We start from the raw sequence: 12,961 nt of genomic DNA on the forward strand, positions 1-12,961 counted from the left end.
CGTGGGTCGGACTGAACTTTGCATAGCATCAACTTGTGGGTTATAAAACACCCCTATCGTTGATGTGTTAGTTGGACTTTTTTGTTTAGTCAAGTTACACGTTTCACAGTTACTATTACAATTTGTCGTTGTAAGCAACGAGGCAATACGTTGCAACTCCAGTTAGCCGAGAAGGATTCTCCACAAGTTAAGAGTTTCATTGTTTTTTCCTTCTACGTCGAGTTCAAGTTTAGCCGTTGAGTTGCAGAAACGCCTTCCCCCCCTCTTCAGTCGGTTAAAATCCGACAGATCAGCTACACGCTGCAGCTTCTTTAGGCCTGATACGGAATACCAGCGTATGCCAAAGTTGCAACAATCGTAGGGTTCTGCATAAACGGTCAAAACCTTCTGATGGATATGTGTGGAATTGTCCCCCAGATTCTTGCAAATCCACAGCCACTGTCAGGAAAGGCTCCTTCGAAAGAAGCCGCTTGCCGATAAGTAAGTTGCTGACATAAATGATAAAAGATGAAATCGGTGTATCGGAACACAATAGTTGACTGGATGTCTTTCATCCGAGAAGTCTGTGAAAAAGATATCATAGACAACCCAATGATACTGGGTGGAATACAAATAGAGACAAATGTACCAAAAGAAGTTGAGATCGACGAGTCTCTATTCTTCAGGAGGGAATATAATAGAGGGAGAGCAAAAAATGGAGTGTGGGTTTTTGGAGCCGTAGAAAGAGGAAGTAGTCGATGCAACCTTACAGTGGTAGAATGAAGGGATCGGGACACACTATTTCGAATTATAAGATCTTGGATTCTGCCAGGGACCAGGATCATCAGTGACGGATGGGCGGCCTACGGAAGTATGCCCAGTCACGATAAGGTGCTCCACGAACAAAATTTCGTAAATCCAGTAGACTCATCAGTCCACACACAAACTGTGGAGGGATTTTGGTCCCACATAAAAAGAAAACTTAGGAGAGTAGCGACAAATGAGAATTTGTTCCACTCATCTCATGGAAGAGTTGTGGAGACGACGCGAGAAGGACTGAAGGAGCACGCATTTCCTCGCATCATTATTTAAATGCATTCGAGAGCAATATGCTTAAAACAAATGTTCTTAAATAATTATTTTATTCAATATTTTGTTTGTTCGTGTTAAATTTTATTCAATATTTTTCATTTTTTAATGTCTATGCGAAACTGCACAAGTACCATTTTATTCAATATTTTGTTTCGAGAGCAAGATGCTTAATAAAAATGTTCAGGTACTGGTCGCGATAAGAGTTCCCTGCCGAACACCCTAAAAAAACAATGACTTCTCCCCACGCATGCGCAAAGAAGTCAAGGACATGTTTTAGTTGCCATAGTAACTAAACGATCATGAATTTTTATCGACTTTGTTTTACTGTTTATGAATATTGAAATAAAAGACATTACTACACATTTATTAATATCTCACTTTTATCGACTTTTTTTTTTCTTTTTTTTACTGTTTTACTGTCTGTGTCACTTTTATCAACTTTTTCTTTTCTTTTTTAAATATGTTTTTAGTTTTGTGTGTTGAATGAAACTTTTTTTTTTTTTCATTACTACAATAGTTATCGACCCCGGTTAGCTAATTCCGTAAAATGAGATTCTACTTTTTTAGGCGAATTTGCACCCTCCCCATGTTAAGAATGGCTTTTAAAATAATAACGTTGTTTCAGCACGGATCAATAAGTGCACTAGTACCACAAAATGGTGATAGAATAATAAATTTACTTACGTTTAATCAATGTTATTTTTGCACCATTCATTCACTTTTATCGACTTTTTATTTTTTTAATAGCATTTTCTTTTTAAATGACTACGTTTTACTGTTTATGTCTCACTTTTATCGACTTTTTTCTTTTTTAATAGCATTTTCTTAAAATGAATATTAAAATAATTTCCCACTTGTACAAACATTTTACATGCGCATATAAACAACTATTTTTTTTTTATTTTTAACTTTTTTCATTTAATGAATAAAATAAATCATTTATTATTACTGTGTTTTTAGTTTTGTGTGTTGAATGAAACTTTTTTCATTACAACAATGATGAAACAAATATTCCGACCCATAAAATTTTTTTTCCAATTTTGTTTGTAAATAAATATTGTAGTTAAAGATTATCGAAAAATTGTTTAGTTACTTTTCTTTTTAGTTTATTTTAATTTTATAATTTATAAATTTTGAATGGTGCGAAAATAACATTGATTAAATAAACAAACGTATGTAAATTTATTATTCTATCACCATTTTGTGGTACTAGTGCACTTAATGATCCGTGCTGAAATAACGTTATTTAAAAAGCCATTCTTAACATGGGGAGGGAGTTTTGTACCTATTCTCTACTTTAACCTTACAATTGAATAAAAAAAAAACATTAAACTTTAATTAAGCTTAGAAATACGATTTAAAATATAGCGCGGATCATAAGTGCACTAGCACCCATTTTTTTTATTAATAAATGTTCAGTAATTATTTTTCTTTTAATATTCATAAACAGTAAAAACGTCGTCATTTAAAAAGAAATTATTTAAAAAGCCATTCTTAACATGGGGAGAGTGTTTCTACTTTAACCTTACAATTGAATAAAAAAACATTAAACTTTGGGTTTGTATTACTGTACACACAGATTCGAAAAAGTTGTCAAAAAACAAATATATAACAAATGTTATCAAAAGCAAGAGAAGTTACTTTTCTACCAAACTGGATATATTTTTCGTGTTTTTATTCAATGTAACATGTTTATCCAGCTCGAAAAACATAGTGCTTACCGATGTATTGGAAAATTCAAGATGGCGTCTGATTCTCTGTTTAACACGGTAAGTTTGGGAAAAGGTGTTATAAATAAAAACCCAGATAAAATACTGTTAAAAACACGCTCAATATATGTTACCGTGACAAAGGTTGACATATACTCGGCATGTTTTTAATAGTATTTTGTATAGTTTTTTATTTATAACACCTTTTACCAAACTTACCGTGTTAAAGAGAGAATCAGACGCCATCTTGAATTTTCCAATACATCGGTAAACACTGTTTTTCGAGCTGAATAAATGTTACATAAAAACACAAAAAATATATCCAGTTTGGTAGAAAAGTAACTTATCTTGCCTTTGATAACATTTATTTGTTATATATTTGTTTTTTGACAACTTTTTCGAATCTGTGTACAGTAATACAAACCCTAAACTTTAATTAAGCTTAGAAATACGATTTAAAATATAGCACGGATCATAAGTGCACTAGCACCCATTTTTTTATTAATAAATGTTTAGTAATTATTTTTCTTTTAATATTCATAAACAGTAAAAACGTCGTCATTTAAAAAGAAATTATTTAAAAAGCCATTCTTAACATGGGGAGGGTACAAATTCGCCTAAAAAAGTAGAATCTCATTTTACGGAATTAGCTAACCGGGGTTGATAACTATTGTTGTAATGAAAAAAAGTTTCATTCAACACACAAAACTAAAAACATATTTAAAAAAGAAAAGAAAAAGTTGATAAAAGTGACACAAACAGTAAAACAGTAAAAAAAAAAAAAAAAAGTCGATAAAAGTGAGATATTAATAAATGTGTAGTAATATCTTTTATTTCAATATTCATAAACAGTAAAACAAAGTTGATAAAAATTCATGATCGTTTAGTTACTATGGCAACTAAAACATGTCCTTTGCGCATGCGTGGGGAGAAGTCGTTGTTTTTTTTTTTGTTTTTTTTTAGGGTGTTTGGCAGGGAACTCTTATCGCGACCAGTACCAATGTTCCTGTTAAATAATTTTCATGTTATTCAATATTTTGTTTGTTCGTGTTAAATAATTTTTATTCAAAAACTTGAATACAATTATCATTTTATTCAATATTTTGTTTGTTCGAAATTAATTTATTTGTAATAACTTGAAATAACTTTAACGTGCGTATTAAAAAAAAACGTGCAAATTTATCGAAACTTTAATGAAAAAGCGTCGGGTTATTTATTCAAATTCGTCTGCGTAAAATCAAATTAATATGAACGCGCACCTGCTTAGACGGTGTCATAGTAAATTGTGAACCGCCAAGAGTTATCGAACATTTTCGGGACAGAGTACAATACTGCCATTTAGTGTTAACTTTATATCCTCTATACCATAGAATTTTATATAATTATTATTGTATTCGTGGATCCTCAACCCTATGCAGTCTTTAATGTTATATGTTTGGTTTGTTTGGGACCTACTTCATTCCAAGCTATCAGTCACAATGTCGGACCAAAATTTTCCCACCGAGTTCGACTGTGTGTCTCGATGCTCCAGCAGAACTACTAGAACCCGCTCTAGGTATGTGAAAATGCCAAGGCTTTTGCGAGGGTGAAGTTGCACTGGTAACTTGAGTAAGCCGTAATTCTGTGCACTGGGGTATGTGTCATAGATTTGGGCTTAGCATCTGTATTGGGGGGGGGGGTTAACTACACAGCACGGATACTGATGACATAGCACACATATTTCGCTACATGCTGGTATTTGAATTATTTTCATACGTTCAGTAGAAGTGAAAAAATTTTTGAAGTGAAGTTTTGTGTCATTTAAGTCATCGTTATTCGACCTGAAGGCAAGTTGTAATAGTTTTGAAACTATATATATTCGTTAATATAGATATTAAACCTTATTTGTGCAAAATATGAAGCCTATATGACTTTACCTTCTTTGGTTTTGAGTTTACCTAAAATGTGAAGCCGTTACAAAAATTTTCAAAATTTCATCAACGCCATCTTTAACCTACGCACTTTGTTTACAAATATTTTCCGACGGCAATAACACCAGACTACGGCTGGCTAAAAGTATAAAATTTCTTTTAGCATATAAATTATTAAAAATTTATTTCAGCATAATGAACTTTTAGGATTTAAACTATTTTAATTTCTTTAAACCAAAACATTTCTCCCCGGCAAAATCAATCGTCAATGTATTCTTTTTTCTATTTTATCATTTCGAGCTGCTTTTTTTTTTCTTCCATTTGTTACTTCGCTTTTTCTATAATAAACTAATAAACCAATTTACAATTAAAATACAAGAGTTAGTTTAATTTTTAATTTTAAAAATTTCATTAATATATTTTTTGTGATGCACATTTTGCAAACTTTAAATTCTAAAAGTTTTAATAATTTAAAAGAACTTTTAATTTATATGCATATAAGCATATATGAATATAAGCAAGAACAACAGGAGAAATAAAAAAAACGGACTGGTTGTTGAGTTTTGAATTCTTAAAAAGGGTTTATGATATAACATATTTCGATAAGGACTTGTGTCTGTAAAATTTCAGTGTGATTTTCATATTCAGCCTAGTTGAAAACACTCACTTTTAAAATTACTTTTATTGGGTTCAGGAGAAATGTAAAAAAAAAAAAATATATTGGTGTTTGTATGAGGAAAAAAAAAAAAAGGTGCTTCTGCAGTTTTCATGACATTAAAAAAATGGAAATATTAAAAAAAATATACATCGTACGTACTCGTCATGGGATAAAGTATTCATACAGAAAAAATCATTTAATTTGATCAGACTTCATATGCGGGTGTCGCGGGGGCAAGGAAAAAACGGTAAATTTTCAGATTAGGTCCACCTCCACAATTTTCTTTTAAATGACGACTTTTATAGGTTTTCGACTATGCTGAATACGAATATCGCATTGAAATTTTGCAGAAATAAGTAGTTCTCAAGATATAAAAAGTTGTATTATGCATTGTGTTCTTCAGCAGCCATTTTTGTTGCGCGCACGCCATAAACAAATCTACTGAGACAGCCGCCTACCGGAAACACATTTCTGGAATTGCCCCTCCCCCTACCACGTACCGGAAAAATCCACTGTTCTGAAAGTAATAATTCCCCCCCACCACCAGCACAAAAAAAAAAAAAAAAATGGTGCCCGCAAAACTGAGGGAAAAAAAACTAAAAAAAATTTTTTGAAAACAAATAAATTTAATGACTTTTAAGGGGGTTCTTTTTCTCGTTATGAAGTTCTACTTTTCTGAAACTGAGAATACCCCCCTCTCCCTGTTAAGTATGTGTTACTAAATAATATTTCAGTTTCGCAAGAAAATAAAAATTAAAAAAAGATAAATAAAAGGATTCAACTGGCAAATGAGTAACAAACAACAATTTTTGAGTTAAAACAACATTGAATTTTTATTAAAAAAAAATAACTTTTGTTTGTGTGTATTTTTTTTTTTTTTTTTTTTTTTTCGAATAAATAATTTAAATGAAATATTGAAATTATAAATTCAATTAAAAAATGTTGGAATTAAAGCAACGGGTTTGTATTACTGTACACATAGATTCGAAAAAGTTGTCAAAAAACAAATATATAACAAATAAATGTTATCAAAGGCAAGATAAGTTACTTTTCTACCAAACTGGATATATTTTTCATGTTTTTATTCAATGTAACATATTTATTCAGCTCAAAAAACATGCAGTGTTTACCGATGTATTCGACAATTCAAAATGGCGGCCGACTCTCGTAAACACGGTAAGTTCGAGAAAAGGTGTTATAAATAATAAACTAGACAAAATATTATTAAAAAAAAAACACCGAATATATGTCAACCTATGTCACGGTAATATATATTGAGCGAATTTCTAACAGGGCTCACAAAATTCCGTTTGGAAATCCTCTCAGTGCTCGCTCCAAAAAAAATAAACACGCTTTGGCGCCACTGGGTACTAAAAAGCACTACAAACAAATGTATTTCTCCGCGACCAACAATCCACAAATTTCTCCTTGTCCTTCGGGTCAAGATCAAAGTGCTGCATTTCTATTTCTTTTCTGTCAGTGGAGGAGAAATCCTTCATGACTAAGACAATTTTAATTTTTGTGTCCCTTCTCCACGTTAAAAAACGACTCTGCCCCGTGGGGAGGCATTGTAAATAGGAACAATCCACAAATTTCTTTAAAATTGTGACTTAATTGGATTTTCGATTATGCTGAAGACGAAAATCTCATTTAAATTTTACAGAAAAAAGTAATTTGCGAGATAAAAAAGACCTGTATTATAGAATTTCACATGGCAATGTGCACAAGAATGTCTGATACGGCTTGTTTACGCACGCATGCGTGTGTAAACAAGCCCCAAAGATTTTTTGGCCCGAACAGTTACATCGCTTCATACAGAACACCACTAACACTTTTTCACATTTTCTTTTTATAAGAATTTCATTTTTGTTCACTTACAAAAAAAAAAAAAAAAAAAAATCGCAGGACATTTTTTGCACATAATTTATCATAAAAAGTTCATTTTTTTGCACATATTATCATAAGAATTTCATTGTTTTTTCTTTCATAAAAATAATAGCTGACAATGAGTTCTACCACAGAAACTTGTGACATGTGCTGTAACAAGTACTTTCTTACAATTTATGGGTTCATGTTACAAGAAGAAAAGAGTAGAAATTTCCTTAGAGAACATAGTGTGTTACCAAAAAGTGTAACATACCCTAAATGTAAGCAACCTTGTTCATACAGGGAGGATAAATGTTTATGGCGATGCACCAATTATTGTATAGAGCCATATAGAAAAAAAAGAAAATACTGTGGCTTCAGTATAAGCGATGCGAAAGGAACTTTTCTGGACCAAACACGCATGGAGTGCTGGAAGATTATCCTATTTGTTAACCATTTCTTAAGTAACCTGTGGGATCACCAAACTATCATGGAAAATCTTGACATCTCTAGCTGTTCCGCTGTTGACTGGAGATCTTTCTGCTCTGAAGTTTGCGATATCTGGCTGCAAAATCAAGACCCAATAGGAGGCCAAGATATTGAAATTGACGAAACCTTAATCGTGAGAAGCAAATACAACCGAGGTAGAACGCTTAGTCAAATTTGGCTTTTTGGGGGCATCGAAAGAAAGTCTAAAAAGAGTTTTGTGGTCGCTTTGACAGGCCCCAATGAACGAAGAAATGAGGAGACGCTTGGTCGGTTAATAAGAAAATTTGTTCTGCCAGGTTCAATTATCTACAGCGACTTCTGGAAAGCTTACAATAGGGGTAGGCTATAGAAACAAAATTTAATAACCTCAGCCAGAATTATACGCACCACATTGTTAACCATTCGAAAAATTTCGTTGATAAAGAAAACCCAAATATTCACACACAGAATATTAAAACGCCTGTGGCAAGACCTAAAAGAGTGGATGAAAAGGCCTGGCATTTGAGCACAATACATGAATCAGTACTTGGCTAGATACCTCTTTATCAGAAGTGAAAGTGATAAGTCGAAGTTACTACAGTCACGCTTCCAAAATGTATACACATGGTTCAGAGAACCATGAGCAGTAAAGTAACGCATGGCGCTTTTCAGTGTTGATTTTCGTTTAAATTATTTATTCGTTTGGAAAAAAAAAAAAAAAAATTCTATTTTATAAAAAATCCAATGTTGCTTTAATTCCAAAATTTTATTAAATTTATATTTTCAATATTTCATTTAAATTATTTGTTTGGGGGGGGGGGGGGGAAACCCACAAAACAGTTCAATTTCATAAAAATCCAGTGTTGCTTTTAATTCCAACATTTTTTAATTGAATTTATAATTTCAATATTTCATTTAAATTATTTATTTATTCGAAAAAAAACAAAAAACACACACACAATTTTTTTTTTTTTTTTTTTTTTTTTTTTTTTTTGGTGGTGGTGGTGGGGGGGAATTATTACTTTCAGAACAGTGGATTTTTCCGGTACGTGGTAGGGGGAGGGGCAATTCCAGAAATGTGTTTCCGGTAGGCGGCTGTCTCAGTAGATCTGTTTATGGTGCGCGCGCGCAACAAAAATGGCCGTCGAGGAACACAATGCATAATACAACTTTTTATATCTTGAGAACTACTTATTTCTGCAAAATTTCAATGTGATATTTGTATTCAGCATAGTCGGAAACCTATAAAAGTCTTCATTTAAAAGAAAATTGTGGAGGTGGACCTAATCTGAAAAAATACCGAAAAAAACTGTTCTCTCGTCTTCTCCCCACTCCACGGTTTCACACAACAGAAGGACCGACCGACTTTCCAGCAGAGAGAAAGAAGGGACGCGGACGAATAAACTCCCAACAACAAAGCGAAAAAGCGAGGCTTTGTTTGACCTACTTCGGTTTCTCTTTCTACAACTTCCTTTTATTTACAACTTTCTTGTTTGTGTTTTTGACAAATAAACACAAACTAAATGAACGATGGTTTTTCTGTATCAGGCGAAATCCATGTAAATACAATCGTTGTACCCAAAAACGTAATTCGATTGTAGGGATTTCGCCTAGAACTTAATGACCTTCGTCTATCTCATTTTCGGGAGCGACGTCACTGATAAGACACTTTCGTTATGAAGCCAGCGTCTTTTTGACCAAAAATCTCCAACTTCGGCAGAGGGCTAAGAGTCCCCCAAATCGGAGATCCACTTCACTTGCCGAAGGATCTCATGCAGCAGCAACTCAAAGAGCCCTTTTCAGGGCTAGGTACTTCGAAAGACCTTTCCCCTTTGATTTACTGCTTGTCGCCTCCTGCTCTCCCAGAGTTTCCTGCGGCCCGGCCTTTCCTGCTTGCGATGCCTGCCAGCACCTTTTCCTGCCTGTGACGCCTGCCAGCAGCCTGCGACACCTGTCAGCGGTCCTTTTTTTCTTGCATTTCCTGCTACAGTTTGCTGCGGCTCTGGTTCCTGACATCCAACTTTCCTGTTGGTCCATTTTGTTCCTGCATTGCGTTTCCGCCATCTAACCGGTCCGGTTCCTGACGTCCAGCAGTCCCGAGCACACCAACATCCAACTAATGAGAACAACACTTACCTTGCATATATAAAAACACTTTTTTTTAACAAATAAAAGGACGATTTTTGTCCTTTAAAAACGAGCATCCCTTGTCAGTCATTCTTTCTTTGCCTTGTTCACCGTTTTCTTTACCCGTGTCTATCTTCTAGTTGTTGGGTCGACTGTCTCCGGACGATCGGCCCTGCAACACGGGTATGTAATATTGCCTTAGAAATTGACTGTATCTTCCGCCCCAGCATCTCCCTTCACCTCTTAATCTTGTAAATAATTGATTAATAAACTTTCAAAATATATTTTTCTTGTTCTCCATTCAATAAGCTCTCCAGTGATATTTGTTTTTTTTTTAAATCTGACAAGAAATAAGAAAGTTATGACAAAATAACTGAGAAAAATCTTGATATCGGTCACAACTTTGTTAAGGAAATCCATTGATTCTATTGTCCAAAATTAGCCTCAAATTTCACCTTTAGAATTGTAACTTTATTATTTGTCCTACAGAGATGGTTCAAGTATCATTAGAATGGTCTCTGCATACTCTTTCTGCTGAGCTGTTCCATTTTGAGATATGTTAACTCTGAATTTTTCTTTCACGTACCTACATGTTAAGCACTCTAAAAACTCATCCAGGTAGGGAAAACAGTAACTTATCTTGACTTTGGCATTTATTTTTAGATATTTGTTTTTTACCACTTTTTCAGTTTGTTATCTATAATAATAATTGCTCGAAAATTCTTTGAACTGTTTTGCGAGTGCGCACGTGCTTGTGTGTGAGAGAGAAAGAGATGGGGAGGGGGTAAAAAAATAGTGCCATTCTCATTTCTGGTTCATTTTTGAGCGATTCCCGAAATCGTTCAAAAATGGATAAATAAATACGAAAAAAATAATAACAGGAAGAAAGGGGGGGGGGGGCTGAAAATCCGCACACAGAGGAGGTTATGTTAGTTACTGTGATACCGTCAATGGTATGTGATCAAGGCTCGAATTTTAGACCCATCTCCGCTATTTGAATCTGTGTAGTTTACAAACCGCAGACAGTGTTTTTATCCAATAATTTTATAAATGAACATTAAATCAATATTTATTAAAAAAAAAAAAAGTATTAATTGCAACAATTTCATTCAATTTATAATTTAATAAAAAAAAAAAAAAAAAGATAATTAAATTTCGTTTTCAAAAATTCATATTTAAAAAAGAATTGCAAAAAGGAAAATAAGAGTTAAAATACCCCAAGCAATGCCGAGAATTTAAAGGTAACAAAACAGTATTAAAACAAAAAGGGGGTTTAAACAATATATACTCACATAAGAATTAGACGAATAAATAAAAAGACGAGTCGATCTTGGTTATTCGCGGAAGGAAGCTTTACAATGAATGTGTGAAAGCGATCAATGTAGTTTAATTTATGCAGAGTACGGAGCGTGCTTTTTTAGACATAAATTTCAAGTTAAATTCAATTTTTACGGTAGCTTTTGTTTATTAAATTGTTAGGTAAAAGTTCAGAATAATTAACAAAAAAGCCCATCCTCCCACATTAAGAATAGGTTTCTAAATAATAAAGTTATTGTTCAATCAGTATTCTGCATAAGTACCATACATTTTTTCGTTTTTTTTCATAGGCATCACCATTTATCCAAGCCCAGGGGCCACTCGAGGATAAGGGTTAAATAGTGTACAGTAGTCAATTGGACAATATAGTAATTGTCAGTAATGGAAATTCAGTAAATTTGTTAACTTTAGGTGAACGGCTTATCAAGAACTTGTTTACATTGGACTTGAAGACAACCATACTGTTGCCAGCAGGAAAACGGAAGATAGTTTCACAGGCGTGCAGTTCTAAGAAAGAAGATTTGTTCATGGAATCTACGTTTAGGTTTAGACACAGATAAAGAGTGGGGGGGGGATTATTGATAGTGTTTTCAGGTAGACGAGTGTTTCTTGTGAAAGTTTGACAGGGGGGGGGCATAGATTGAAGTTCAAGGCAGGATAAATCCTTTCTAGCAGCTCCTGCTCAGATGTGGCAACAGTACTTGATCCTTGGACGAAGTTGGCTCTTATATAGATAGAGAATTGCATCAGCAGTGAGGTATTTACTGGGTCAATAGAAGGATCCCACCATTTTTCCAGCGGCCTTGGCAACAGATTTGATGTACATGATCCATTTCAGATCAGGAGTAAAGGTCAAGCCCAGAAGCTTGTCAAAACATGAGACCCATTCATTTCAACTGATGCCTGATGGGGGATCAGAGCGTTGATGATGTAAAGATATAAGCTTGGTTTTAGATGCATTAAAAGTAACCAGCCACTCGTTTCCCCATTGTATCACGTGCTCAAGATCAGAGGAGAGAGAATTGGAGAGAACGTGGTCATTTACCGTCTTAGATGTGCTACCATAGATGGTAGTGTCATCAGTATAAATGTCTACGAATGATGTAAGGATGTGATTTGGAAGATTATTAATGTAAATCAGGAAGAGAGTTGGGCCCAAGATGGAACCCTGAATACTGTGAATTAGCTGCAAAGTTCTTGGCAAAGAGTTTGGCTTTGTATGATGCTGACGAGATTACCTCAGGTCCATTGATGATAGTTGTGATAGAGCACACGTTTCTGTTTAGGATTCTGTTTGCTATTTGCCAAAACTAGTGGGAACCAAGCCACTGCTCAGCTACTTTGGACTTGATGGACTGAGCATACAACTCTTTGCGTACTTTATTACTTTTTTTACAATGGTTGGTGGCAGTTCTGAAAGCAGCTTTAGTCTCAGTACATCTATTACGTTTGAAACAATGGAAAAAGTGATTTCTGTGCGCAATGGCAGCAGCACATTCTGGAGAGAAACACGGCTGGCTGTTAGGTTTTTTGCTGGAACTTTTGAGGGTATGAAACTGTCAATACCTACAATTAACCGTTCTATCAGGACTGATACTATAGAGGACACATCCTTTTTAAACATGGAATGCAGAGGTAGATCTGATATAAATGTACAGAAGCTATCCCAGTCTGGCATAGAGTATCGATATACTGTACGATGAAGAGGTACGTTTGAAGACTTTTTACATTTCATTTTTATCCTAATTGATACAACAGAGTGGTCAGAAGATCCAAGTGGAGACAGAATGGAAGCTCCCTTTTACTTACTTACACACACACACACACACACACAC

Source organism: Euprymna scolopes, chromosome 41 (assembly GCF_053919585.1).
Source record: "Euprymna scolopes isolate OS-2025 chromosome 41, ASM5391958v1, whole genome shotgun sequence".
Lineage (NCBI taxonomy): Eukaryota > Metazoa > Mollusca > Cephalopoda > Sepiida > Sepiolidae > Euprymna > Euprymna scolopes.